This window comes from Triturus cristatus, chromosome 9, assembly GCF_964204655.1.
Source record: "Triturus cristatus chromosome 9, aTriCri1.1, whole genome shotgun sequence".
NCBI lineage: Eukaryota > Metazoa > Chordata > Amphibia > Caudata > Salamandridae > Triturus > Triturus cristatus.
In genome coordinates, this window is record NC_140592.1 from 1,199,161,211 (window position 1) to 1,199,175,990 (window position 14,780).

Genomic DNA, 14,780 nt, shown 5'->3' on the forward strand with positions numbered 1-14,780 from the left:
TTTAGTGTGTTTGGGTGCATAGAAACGTTTACACAGATTGTCGAAAATCTCGTTTTTGAAGTCAGTGCTCTTAAAGGTATGTAAAAACATCACTTGATTATTTCCAGGGTATTAAATGTTACTGGTTTGTATAAAATCAGCTGGGACCAACATTTTATCTAGTTTGTACTACATTTTATATAATCTTGCGAATGTCAGCAATGGGCTTTTTTTTATTGAACCACGCTCCCCCATGGGAACTGTAAAGCATTTTAAACGCTATATACTAGTTTAGACTGGTTTTGATTAAATGTTTATTTTTGGGGTCGAGCTGTCAATCATGTGTATATTATATTTTTCACTGCACTCGATAAAATCCTGGTATTTGTCAATGATTCAAAAGCCCCTATTTCTGTATTTATTGTTGTGATGCATCGTTCCAAAAGCCGGTTGTGTTTTATTCTGGACATTATTCCTGTAGAGCACACATAAATCTGGTTTTGTATGATTTCTTAGCAAAGCAAATATTCACAATGAAAGTAAATAAGGTAAATAAAAGTTGTGGCTTGGTACATGATCCTACAAATTGGGCAAATGCTATTAAGGATACCACCTTTAGCCCACATTCTAACAGTAATATAGAAGAAGGGCAATTCATTAGCCAAAGCTATTAGATGCACCAGTATGTTGACCATCCTCGACTTTCAAAAATGCTGTAATTTGCAAGTTGTTTAAACAAAAGTGTAGGGATGATGATTAATTTCTGCATTGGGCACATGTCCACCTCAAAGGATAATGTCACCACCTGCTAGATGTCACACAAATTATATAAATTAGGCTTGTGCCTTATCCCTGGAAACTTGACTCAAATCAGTCAGGCTTACATCATTGGCAAAGAGTAAAGTATTTAGGCAGAGCATACCCAGTAGAAAAAGCCATACAAAACAGAAGACAAATTCACAACCACTTAAAAAATAAATCTAATCGGGGGAACTGTAGATATGAATTTTTCGATTTGAGTGAATATACCAAAAAGCGCAAAACACCAATGGAAGCTGTAGACCAGTACCTGGGTTCAATTTGAGGTCAACTACAATGGAGTCCAGGTCAGTTACAATAAGTAGATTAGTCCTGGTGAAAGTCTGAAAGTCAGAAAAAATGAAAAGGTGTTTTAGTCTAAACGCAATAAGGAACTTTGTCTCATTTTGAGATGAATAATCCTTCTTGAGCAGGCTGACACGGACATTGTAGCTGACGCATAGAACCAAAGGCCAGGCGCATTAAAGCATAATAGTGCCTATGGAACTTTAAAAATTCTTGACTAAAACAAATTCTAAGTCCCAGATCAAGATGCGACTTAGGGCCAAATGTACGAAATTCTAAATTTGCATTTCCTAATAGCGATTCCATAGGAATCGCTTTTTAGGAAATGCAAAATGATATGTACAACATTTGTGATTCCCTAATAGAGATTCCTACAGATCAGGAGTTGCAATTGGGGAATAGCGAATAGGAAATGGCAACACATTCCTGCCTATGGGCAACATAGGAAATGGTTTGCATTTTCTAAGTTGTGATTTCCTAATAAGAAATCGCAATTTAAGAAATACAGAGCCAAGGGTGCCTCTTGGCTCAAGGCCACCCTGGAGGCACCCCAAATTTCCTACTGCACACGTGAGTGCACATATACCCTAAGGCCATATGTGCGCTTCATGTCACTTTAAAAGAAATTATTTTTAAAAATGTGCACATGGTTACTATCAATTTTGAGTCAATGGTAGTTGCATTTCCTAAATGCCCAATTTGCTTTGTACATGTGCTTTGGGAATCGCAAATAGGTAATCCCTAAATTGCGGTCGCAATTTATGTTTTCCATTGCATAGAAATCACAAATTGTGACCGCGATTTGGCTTTTGTACATAGGAAAAGGCCATTAAGCATTTCTTAACAGGCCGAAATGGTGATTCGGCCTGTTAAGAAATGCTTAATGGCGTCGTACTTCTGGCCCTATGTCATTTGTTTTTGAGCTGCTTGGGACCTTGATCGGGTTAAGGATGAAAGTCAATCTGACCAGAAAGACGATTTACCTTGCAGGTCTCCCTGATGCTCAGAGTTCTACAGGTCAAGAATTTTTCAAAGATTTCAAACTTTTTTTATGGTGCCCAAACACGCACAGGAGTACACTTATAAGGCACCCAGGGGAATACACATAGAGGCTCGCAGGGTGACTCGCAGAGGCCCATAACAAAGTCCAGCCCAGGGCCAGTTGCTAGTAGCCAGCTGGGTACTTCCACAAAAAAGCCTCTTGCAGCATACTGTGTCCCTTTAGCCACAGAGGTGGTCAGTCCACTGACCCTGGCACTGCACTATGAGAAGAAAAAATAAAATGATAAAAACATAGTCATTATTTTATTTTTTGCAGGTTTGTGGCTGGGTTAGGACAGGGTGGGGCCGGAGGCACAGGTGGAGAAGTGATTTGTGCACACTAAGTGCATATGACTACTTGGCCGGCCGTCTGGGACTGGCCAAACAGTCATGCACACTTAGCATGTTCCTCACCAGGCTGCATTACACAGCAGGTTTCAAGCTTCCACTGTCAGACCATCAAAGTTAGTTCTAAAGTCATGTTTTCACTACTATTGTTTTGGGTGGCACAATAGGTGCTGCAGTCCACAAGTGGCATTTAACTTTTCTTGACCAGACTGTATTTCTGCACTAAATAGTATGGCCCTATAAGAAAGTTAAATGTGCCAGGCAGGTTTTGTGCCAATTTCAAATGTTTCAGGGGTCAGAGCACATACACTGGGCACTTGATAGCAGAATCCCTGTGTTAGAGGTCAACATTACCAGCATGTGAGTCCCACAAAAATAAAAAAACTAGTAGTGACCACTCAATGGGTGGTCACTTTACAACAATAAGTATTATTATTATAATGATGAGACTGACAATAACAAATGAGCAACGGGACACATGTTATTAGATACAAAGGTTTATAGTATCTACTGATGACCCACACACATTCTAGTTGTCACAGTGAGGAAGCAATAAATGATGGAAGAACATCCACATTCTGTGTGCTGACCCTGAACATAGGTTTCACTGAACATAGATTTCTGGTCGATGTGGCACCCATGCCAGTATTTCATTATCCCTGCCATTGGTGCATTAAACCAGAAGTACCACAAGGACTAGCATGAAGGTGATACCTTCAGATGGAGGCATAAGGATCTCAAGATCTTGGGTAGCACAGACACCATATGTCTTTGTACATGTAGACACTTTGCTCGATTATGGGGAGTCCATTTAGGCCACTGTCGTTGTAGAAACAAACACGAGCCTGGGTGTTACTAAAGATTATTTAATAGGGCTGTGTTTATCTTGTACACTTCCATGGGTTAGGAAACTGTCAGTGCTGGGTTTATTTTTCAGATCATCTGCACTAGCTACCTGTAACCAATACACAATTGATGGCTATGGGTCGCTCTGGTCACTCGTGAATTGTCTTCAAAGAGCTTTAGTTTAGATCTTTCACCTTGGTTGCTGGTAAAGAGTGCATAACTGTGGGTGCTTCAATGTCACTCCTGTGTACCCTTTAAAAAGTTATACTCTGTCTGTGTTTTCTCCTGTAAAGTACTATGATTGCCTGTTACCCAGTGTGTACCCAGTGTGTACCTGGGGCTGGTAGAAAATATAATGCACTTACATTATGCATTATGGCTCGCTCACCTGTCTCTCCTTGTTGGACCCTACAGAGCACCCCATTCAGACTGGCTGTATCCAGCACACGCCTGTACATCATGCACCTTCCACTAAACAAGTGACATCATAGATTTACCTCGGCTGACATCATTCAATGCATGCCACAGGTTCCTTCTCTGTTACTTCTGGATTTACTTCACCTTTCTACAGAAATCAATGATCTCTATCCCGGACTGTTCTTTCCTTTACCACATGTTGAGATGCTGCAACTTAAGTGAAGATAGGAGCAGGGGAGACTCCTCCGCTAAAATAAAGGAGCGTTACCCCACTGCACTTTGAGAAGAAAAAAGTAAAATCGTAATAACAAAGTCATTATCATTTTATTTTTCACAGGTTTGGGGCAGGGATATGGCAGCGGGCGGGGATGGAGGCACAGGTGAAGGAGTGGTTTGTGCACACTAAGTGCACATGACTGCTTGGCCGGCCATCTGGGACCGCCCAAACAGTCATGCGCACTTAGCATGACCTCACCTGGCTGCATTACACAGCCTGGTGGGGAACATGCCCAGATCCCCAGTCCCCATCTAAGCGCCGATCCACGGCACTCAGACTAATCACAACGCTGTATTGCAGCGTTGTGATTGGCTTAGGGGTGCTAATCACAATGCTGCATTGCATTGTTGTCATTGGCTATGGGGAGCCTGGGTGCTTCCTGGTTCCCGGACTCCAGAGAAACGAGGAGAGACGGCTGGCGGAAGAGGTAAGTGGTATTATTTTTTTTAATTATGTCCCCCCCGCTAACGCACTTCTGCCCGCCCCTTCACCCTCATTCTTTGCCAGCCACTACTGGATAGGAGCACCTCTCTGGTTCATCCTGCACAGCAGTTAAGTGCTTCCACATAGGCCATGTTGCCATTCACAACTCTTCTGACCCTGCACTGCCCCCACAGTCTTGCGTTTTTGCCCTCTGATAAAGCAGATCATCGCCTCGACATCTCAATCTATCAAGCAGATAGGATTTATAAAGCAAGGCTAATCACCTGATAGGGTATCCAGGTGCTTCTCCCTATATCTATATACCTGCAATTACAATATAATGGAATGGAAAGACCATGGGGTAAGGTATTTAGTGCTTCTATCCTATCATCCCAAGAGGTTTCTCTACTGTGGAGTTAAAATAGTAACTCTATACCTCCCGTTGTGCACGTACCTGTCAATATTTCGTTCTCTACTCACTGGATGTGCTTTGCCTGTGTTTATTAATTTGCAAAGGCAAGATGTATGGTGTTACTATGGCTAGCGGTATGGAATTATGAGTCTTGTGAATAATTGGACTAGTAGTTGTTGATTCCGTTAACATCATGTGATACCTCCGGATCCTTGCTGTCATGAGGGCTGGGCCTCTCGCTCATTGGCCGTGTGTTCATGTCAATCATTCTTGATAATTTCCCTCTTAATCGGATTCTGATCCATGTAAAGATTGTGAGCATGTGCTCGGTTCTGGATACTCACGGTCTCTTCTGGAGACAGAAAGCCTCTGCCAGTGCTCTGAAGAGGTGGAAGTCATAAAGGTCTGAATTTAAAGGCTCAGCAACAGAAAATACGGTTGCATGTTACATATGAGACTCTCTTCCCAGGGTCTAGCAGGTGTGAAAAATATTTGCACCATAATATATTGACATTTTCTGACTTTAATAAAGTTTTTGGGGCAGATTTACAAGCCCCTTGCCCCACTTTTGCGTCACCTTTCCCATGTGAAAAGTGTTGCAAAAGTGGCACAAGGGCTTTTAAATCTGCCCCTTTCACCCTCAAGTGAGTAGCAGGAAGGCTGAGTTTACTGTGGTCTCGAGGCCGGACCTAGCTTTTTCAATGACCACATTCATTCACCCATTGAAGCACCGTTATTAATGATGGAATTGGCAGAATGATGATGGTTTTGAAATGCGCGTCGAAGAGAGAGTGGTGGGTGATAACATGCTAAATTGGGATTGGTGAGAGGGTTGGGGATAGATGGGAATTGAAGGAATGACTAAAAGCGTTAGAATACGGTGACGTAAGTGCAAGATATAAAAACAAGTATGCATGCCTGTATTTATATGTAGCAATTATCATATAAAATCGTGATCTTGTAGCATGCAGAAGTTTGTAGTAACTTCAACTTATATGTAAAATGTTTTTAACACTTTCTAATTAATATGTTTGTGAGAATTAACACAATATTTGTGTGGGCAGTATTCCTCTTTGAAAACAGGTTTGGATTTTCTACTGTGTGAAAAATAAAACACAACACATGGGGAAGCCTAAAGTCCAGTTAGCATTTAAGGCACAATGGCAAGCAGTAAATTACATAGCGTGTAATTGTAAAGCACATGTTCACCCATAGCCATCTTGGCGCTGAAACAGATGTTTATTGTTATGCAACTCAATGGTACTCCTTTTATTGACCTCAGATGGATGAAAGGCAGAGTGGACCCGCTGGGATTTGAACTTGTGACCATGAGGTCGAACACAGGCCCCTGCAGTGGAGTTAGGCATTTGTCATTTCAACTGACCAGGGCTCTCACTAGAAAATCGTCTCAACATAGTCTATATACATTTTCTTTCAAAACAAGTCATTGCATCATAAGCACATGGCCGAACTGGATTTACTGAATACGAACTTATCAAATGTGCTGGTGTCAGGATCTTCCCTTGAAGAAGCACAAAACGGCCTTAAGGAGAAGATATCACTGGGGCACCAATACTGGCACCATTGTTCTCACAAAAACCCGCTTCCTTTGCCAGGTTTCTAAACAAGGTCAAGCTGTTTGGAAAATATGCAAGGTACAAGACTTCATGAGGCATGAAGGTTTGCACACATAGAATGCTTCAAACTAACACAAAGTGACGTACATATACCATTAAATGACTGCTACATTCACAAATATATATGTGATTGCTAACACAGCACCTTAAAAGAAGTACAAAACGAGATACAGGCATCTTAAGCTTGTTTTCAGAACTGTAAATTGCAAGAATAAATCAGTTTTAAAGGTGGAAATGGGGGAGCATCAAAAATGTATGTGGCTCTTTGGAAATGTGTTGTTTTCTAAGGGAAACATATGTTTCTGTGGAAAACCAGAACAAAGTTATAAAGTGCAAATACATTTTTGCGTTCACTTTCACATGCATAAATACATACATGCACTCTTTCTAGAGTTTAAAAGGATTGCGCTCTCAGTACTTCTGAGAATTTGTAGCAGGTTCAAAATCCCATAACTTCTACACGTTTACTCAATGCTTTAATAAATAAATGTACTCAAATTTAAACTTCTGCCTTTTAGCAAGATACCTTGTGAAATTTCATATTCTTAAGAAAGAATCCAGTAATCCTGAAGAAATGATAAAAGGAGAACTGACAATTTTTTAAATGAAAGAAGAAAAATATTACAAAATAGCAAGTATGAGAGAAACTTTGAAGAAGTAAAGGAAATAGGAAATTTATCAATTACTTCCTGCAAAAGGCATAATATATTTTAATTTGGTAAATATTTTGATGAACTGTGTTTAGCAAATACTACTACAACTACTACTACTCATAAAAATAATATTAATTATAATGAATTCAAAAAATAATCAAAATACGTGTATTACGCATACGTTGATAGAGATATGCCCCCGGGAAAAAAGCAAGCCTACTAGAAGCCAACATTCAGAATCCACAGGAATGCACAAAATTTCTACCACTCAGTATTGCCCCACTTGTGTCAATGAAAACACTGCATCACTTGTGTGTTTAGGCCTAGTGCCAGCGACACAAATAGATCCAAACGTAGTCCGCGGGAGTCACCTCACAAGGGCTCCTACTGTCCTTGGTTTGACCTGTTCCTGCCATAGGCACTAAGTCCAAATACACAAGTGGGGCAGCATTTTTATTGGCACAGGTGAGGCAGCAATACTGAGTGGTAGGAATTTTGTGGATTCCAGATGTTTGCATCACAGAAATGTAGGGAGAATGCGTGATTTCAGCCAAAGTTTGAGATTTGCAGGGCATTTTGGGTAAGAAAATCCCATGGGATCCATGCGGGTCACCCCATCCTGGATTCTAATATGTGTCTAGTTTTAAAAAATGTACAGTTTGCTAGGTTTTCTTTGGTGCCAGCTGAGCTATGGCCCAAAATCCAAAGCTACCTACCTTGCAAAAAACGTGATATATCCATGTTGCGTTTCGGGTTGTTTCCTGTCACAGGCACTAGGCCTACCCACACAAGTGAGGTACCATTTTTATTAGAAGACTTAAGAGAACGCTGGGTAGTAAGAAGTTTGTGGCCCCCCACAGATTCCAAAACTTTCCATCCAGTGGCGGCTGGCTTGTACCAGGGATGGTGTGACCAGGGGAATGGGGGGGGGGACAAAAAATTGATAAATAAATAATACATTCTCTTACTTTCCTGCCGCGATATCCTCCTCTTCGCTCAGCTGTCTCCCAGGAAGCTTCAGTTGCAGGAAAGTGCACTACCCAATCCTGGCGCTGCTTTCACAGCAGAAAAGTAGTGCCAGGATTAGATAGCGCAGCCTCTCTCAGACCTTCTAACAGCACTGGAGAACTGTGCTTTCCCTAACCCAGCTGTCCAAGACAGCTTGGTTAGGTTGGCTGTCCCAGGATGGTCGGCCAAAGAGGCATGTCAATTGGCAGTGCTGGCCCACTCCTGACACTTAGTCCAGAACAGGTTGCTGAAAAATAAAAAGGGTAATCAATAAACATTATGACCATGTTATCTGGGGCTTGTGGGGAAATGCTCCACTGGTCTAATGGAGGAGCCGCCCCTGTTTCTATCACAGAAATGTGAGGAAAATGTGTGCAAGGGATTCTGGGTACAGCAACCTGGTGAGAGCCACACAAGTCACCCCATCCTGGATTCCTCTAGGTGTCTAGTTTTGAATAATATACAGGTTTGCGAGGTTACCCTAGGTGCCGGCTGATCTAGGGCCCAAAGTCCACAGCTATCCACTTTCCAAAAAACTGGTCAGTTTTGGGTGGAACAATGCGATGTATCCATGTTGCATTTTTGGGCCGTTTCCTGTTGCGGGCACTAGACATACCTACACAAGTGGGGCACCATTTTTTATCAGAAAAAGACTTGGGGGAATGCTTGGTAGAAGAAAGTCTGTGGCTCCCCATGGATTCCAGAACTTTCCATCACAGAAATGTGGGAAAAATGTGTTTTTCATAACGGTGAGCAGTGAACTCCACTCTGCTAGCGGAGTTCACAGAGCTTGCCCACTCTGCGCACCGCTTGGAGTGCAAATTTGGGCAAAAAAACTCCACTAATTCCGGCCCATAGCAAAGTTTACAGCCCACGGAAGGGTCCACTTCTGGCATTGAAATTGAGCTCACCTGTACTCACCACCACAAAATAATGGCATTACCCCAGTTCCTACTACTGTGACATTAATACAAGTGATGCAGGAATGCAAACGTGAGGCTGTCTATGATCAAGCTAACATGTACTTGCTCAACCAATCAGCATGAATTGAAGTTGTAGTTCGTACATGTTTGGTTCAGAAAGTACAAGTGAGAGCCTCATCAAAGCTAACTTGTACTTACTGAACCAATCATACACAAAACTAAAATTTCAGTCCTTGCTGATTGGTTCATCAAGATCAAGTTAGCTTTGATCACAGCCTCACACTTGCATTCCTAGCAGCATCATTATGTAGGGAATTATGGGGATTGCAGTCCACCCTTACCATCTCCTGTGAAGGAGGGCACAGACAGTGTGCTGGGAGGCGAGAGCTCCGGCTGTCTCCGCTTCCCTTATTACTAGCCCTCGCAGCCCCCCTTGCTCTCCCAGAACAAATATAACAGGAGTCTCTCCTCCTTGGATGGAGTGAGTGCACTGGCTCTTCCACTAAGGCCGAGCCACACATGGAGCCCCTGGCCCCCAGCTGCACAGCTCCAGTCTCTGGCCTGGAACGATTCACCAATCCTACCCCCACCTGGTACTGCCTCAACTGAGCCAGAAATCGGATGCCAGGATGGAAGAGAAACCTCATCGCAAGGTGCCTGCAGCACAAGCAATATGAAGGTAAGGCTGAGGCTGTGGTCTCTGCTTTTACAGGTCTGCCGTGCATTTAAAATCTGCTTGCTTCTCCCTTGCCACACGATGCTCTGATGGTGGGCTGAACTCCGCCGAGTCTCTGAGTATTTAAGTGACTCCACAAGCTCCGCCCACCATCATAGTCAAAATCTGAGGTTTGCAAGGAATTATGGGTCAAAAAACCTGGTGAGAGCAACGCTAATCAGCCCATCCTGGATTCCCCTAGGTGTCAAGTTTGCTAGGTTTCCTCAGGTGCCGGATGAGCTAGGGCCCAAAATCCACATCTCTCACTGTGTAACAAAATAGGTCAATTTTGAGTGGAAAAATGTGATGTAGCCATGTTTTGTTTTGGTTCCTTTCCTGTCGCAAGTACTTGGTCTACCCGCACAAGTGAGGTACCATTTTTTTCAGAAGACATGTGGGAGCATAGAATAGTAGGTTATTTGTTATCACCGATTGGATTTCACTGCATTTGTCCTTTCCAAAGGTAAGCCAGTGTGCAAGAAAGAACACATTTTTAAAAATACTCTCTAAATCATACACTAGTACGGGTACCTATAAATTCACAGATGTGCAAATAACCACTAAACTCCGTATCTTGTGCCTTTTTCAGAAACACATATGTTTCCTTGATACCCATTTTCCACTCCACATAATTCACCATATGAATTGGTCCATCCTCAGTACACAATGAAAAACTATTGAACAATACAGATCAGTTGTTCGCTCTGAGTACCTTGAGTTCTCGGAAAACCTACAAACCTTATATATCACTGCAACCAGAAGGGCCTAGCTGGCATAATGGTATTTTGCAATCGTCCATTGTGACAAAATGTTACAGATGAAAACGTCATGCATGGCCATCTGTTCTTTATTTTGGCAGTTAGTTTATTTGGGAAACATTTGAGGGATCTACAGATATGAGCCCTTAATGAATTTGAAATGTTGTCTACTTTTCAGAAATTTATAGTTCTCTGGGTCGCCCATGGGTTTCACACTGGCTTGCACCACAAACTGGAAGTAGGTTGAGAGCACAAAGAATAGGAAAAATAGGCTACCTCTTCCATGAATGACAAAACTGTGGTAAGCAATTTGGGGCCAGATGTCCTAACATTAAAAATACTGATTTCCTAATTGCGATTCTCTCCAAATCACAATTAGGAAATCGGTATTCCTAATGTATGAAACTCTTTTGAGTTTCATTAGTAACTCCTAGTTGGTCGCAAATAAACCTACCTTATGCATATTAATGAGGTAGGTCGCAGTTTGCGATCCATTAAAAATCTCAGCTATCACAGAGGTGGTGGTCTGCTGAAGTCAGTAGACTACCAAGTGTGTGATTGAAAGGAAAATGGGATGCGTGTAAAATGAAAAAATTTAACTTTGCAGTTTTATTTTTTATTAGTAGTTCGTGGTCCATTGGACCACTGCCGGTTTATAAAAATATTTGTTTTCCATTCTCAAAGGGGTACCCTGGGGACTTTAGCATAGCAGACTGCTCATTGATGCAATTTTTATGAAAAAAACAGACACTTTTATCCAGCACTTGTCCTATTTTTCCCCCAAAACTCAAACTTTTGCTATATTTTAGGTATTTTTTCAGTCCCTTCTAGGGTCATCCACAAATCTTACACACATTTAGAATCTGCAGGATGGTGGAAAAAATGCAAATTTGCAATGGATAGTTTATGTGCGCAAAACGTTCTGGAGCCCTAAGCGTAAACTTAAGGTTTTATTTTTCAGAGTTAAGTAGCTCATCTTTATTCAGAATCATAAGTTTCATTTGAATTATTTTCTATTAATCAATCTTTTACAGAGTTGATAAATGCCAATGGTTAATTCAATTATGATAAAGTGTATTTATTCCATAAATTAAGGAATCTCTATGCTAAGAATGGGGACAGGAGATATCAGTAGGATATATACAAATCCTCTGCACACATTTTAAAGTAAGTACATGGCTGAGGTCAGTTTCAAGTAGTCTCTGGTGATAATTCAGACCCGGAAGGGGTTCCGATAATTTCTGCGCCTGAAGAGGGAGACTATTTAGTCTTGTATCCGAATATCTTAATGTGCTTCCAAGTGTAAGGGAGTTTCTTTTAGAAGAATTGCCACATTCGGAAGTATTAGGTAGAACCCCTTGGATCGTCAGGCTGTGGAGTGTTCGCCGTGCAAATCAGCAGCCTGCTTGGAAGCACATTAGGATATTCGGACACAAGACTAAATAGTCTACCTCTCCAGGCGCAGAAATGATAGGAACCCCTTCTGGGTAGGAATTATCACTGGAACTAAGAGACTACTTGAAACTGACCTCAGCCCTGAAGAAGTCACGGGGTTATACCCTGTAACAGGGACAAAACACGTGTTGGCTAAGAAGGCTTAAGATCTTGAATTAAAGACATCTGAAAATGCAAAAACAAGCATCATTGTGATATTTTATGAAACTTTATGTATTTACTTTTAAACGTGTGCAGAGGATTTGTATGAATAGTAGAGTAGCCTGCTGGCCACACACGTGGGGAATTGGTGGTTTTTCCCTACCTTATGCACTGTGCCAGATTACCTGCCATAACTGATTTGTACTTGTGATAGACTTTAGTGCACCATTTTGCCTATTACTGACCACCGACTGTATACCAGATATCAGTAGGAACCCATGAAGGGTTTAAGTTCGTAAGAGAGTGAGGTCAAGCATAAAGATCAAAATACATTATAAGCAAGTAATCAATCAAATCAGAACTTCCCATAAAGAGAGGTTCACGAAACTCAGAAGAGCCTCAATACAATAGGGTTTATGGCAGGGAAACCTTGTGCAGTAGCAGTGGCAACCAAAATCAGCAACGGACTGGTCATAAAAGGAATAAGGGTATGGCATTAACCTACTCTAGAAACATGTACTATTATAAACAGTAGAAAATTATATTTCAGTTAGTGTTGCATCTTCTTCTCCTCTCGTCCAATCATCTTTCGAGGCACTTCCTGGGAACAGGATCACTCCTATTCTTCTCACACAAATGCAATGGTTCACAGACAGTATTCACCATGTGTGCAACTTTGTTATTGAAGACCCAGTTATTAGTTTGGCGGTGTTCGAGCGGACCACCACACCACCACTCTGCTCCTATGTGCCAATCCCAACCGCTGTCCGTCTGCCAAATTAGGAGTTTTCTCATAGTCTGGCCGGCAGTGCTTTGGCAGTCCCAGGCAGTGAGCCTTAAAAACAGCACCTCAATGGCACCACCAAAGCCGGTTCCTGCACGGCATGGACTGTGAAGTCCAAGTTGTGCAGGAACAGGGGGTGCAGGCATACAGGGGGAACACCATGTGCCCCCAGGCATGCATCCCCTGACCCTGAGGCAACAGGGGCCCCTTTAAGGCCCCCTTTGTTTCCTCACTGCCACACTATTCATGGTGGTACAACTCCCATGAAAACCGTGGCAGTTAGGAAACTCCTAATTTGCTCTGCAGTGCCACAGAGGCACCATCAGCATATTAGGGCTACTCGTCGCTGCGCCACTGAAAGGAACATTGGTGGAGTTGCGTCACGCTTCCGACACAACTCCAGCAATGCGTCAGTTTTGCACCGACAAATACATCAGTGATACTGACATATCTGTCATTCTTTGTGACATGATGCATCATACAGTAAATATGACACATCCATTAAGTCGCAAGAAGGGCGTACTGAGAAGTGACGCATCGCTGTTTTCACGCAGAGATGTGTCACTTCTCATAGATAAGGCCCAATGTATGTTAGATAACATTGAGCCATGTAAAAATTGGATGTTAATATAGGTCAAGTTCAGTTTATGTGCTGCATTCTATGTGTGGTTTTTCTTCATAATTCTATAAAGTATTAATCCTAAACAAGTATTTCAAACCTTCTTTGTATAATTAGAAACATTTTGCAGTTATGTGAAACATTTATTTAATAAATACATGATCATGGAAAGGTTAAGAATCATACATTTGAGACGTGCTTCAGGCCTACTAGGAGTAGGTATAGCTACCTACCACATGTGCGCACATTCTCAACTATGTTTTGTCCATTAAGTCTGCACGTTAACATTACATATCATTTTTTACCTATATTACTTTGTGTTTTGCTAAAAAAGTCTCTGTATAATACAACATATAAGGAAAGGGTACTGCCTTACCCCTACAGCATCACATGTGCCCCACTCCCCCAGGTACTTCACTTGCCCTAACCACCATTTACTTCAGTAGTGCTCACCCTACAAAGTTCATATACACAATTTGCATTTAACCATAACCATACGTGCAATGCAAAACCAAGGCTATTAGTTGCTGACACCCACAAGTAATTACTAAAACACGTCTCAAAGTGTGATTGCACACAGACACCATAACAGTGCAAACACAAAATAAGTAACTCACACACTACAGACCTCCATTAACAGAGCCACAGTGTACCCAGAGATATTGTCCTTTTAGGATGAATGATGATACCACGAACAATATTAAACTTTTTAATTATTTTGTTCTTAAATGGGGATATTAAATTATCATACTTTCAGATGCTATTTTATGATTTTTTTAAACAGAAGAAAATCTGTTACGTAGGCATTAACAACATTTCCACGCTGAGTTATTAACACGTTAACTTTGCCCAAATGCCATCTGAGCTACACACTATTTACATGACAAACGAGTCTAGTAAGACAGAGTTAGGCACATTAAGGTTTTAAATAATGCCTCTAAACAGACATACGGATCTGCCTCTGCAGAGAATAGATTTCAAAACACAACCACTTAAAAACACAAGGAGCCAGGACAATGCATCCACCAGGACGCCTCCTGACATGGGATACAGGAAAGCAATCTAGCAAGAAAAGCATTGTCTGCTGTGGCAAATAGGTTTAACACATGTACCCTGATGGTTAATGTACTTCTGAGAAGCCTGGTTGTCCGTTCTCATATACACTTATTCAGAACCCAGGAAGGAAAAAAAAAATTAGGGCACAATGACCAGCCCCTAGCTCTTTCAATTTGAGAAGTTC

General features: G+C 41.7%; 1 long non-coding RNA gene across 5 annotated transcripts in view; it reads right to left on the reverse strand.

Annotated features, from left to right (window-relative positions):
- LOC146799622 (uncharacterized) overlaps window positions 1–14,780 on the reverse strand; it is a 387,718-nt gene that overhangs the window by 334,995 nt on the left and 37,943 nt on the right. For 4 of the 5 annotated variants that reach the window (XR_014969296.1, XR_014969294.1, XR_014969293.1 and 1 more), the window contains exon 4: window positions 1,049–1,121. The exons of the other annotated variant lie outside the window; for it this stretch is intronic. This is a non-coding gene — a long non-coding RNA (uncharacterized LOC146799622). The remainder of the gene's footprint in view (window positions 1–1,048; window positions 1,122–14,780) is intronic. 5 annotated transcript variants of the gene reach the window in all.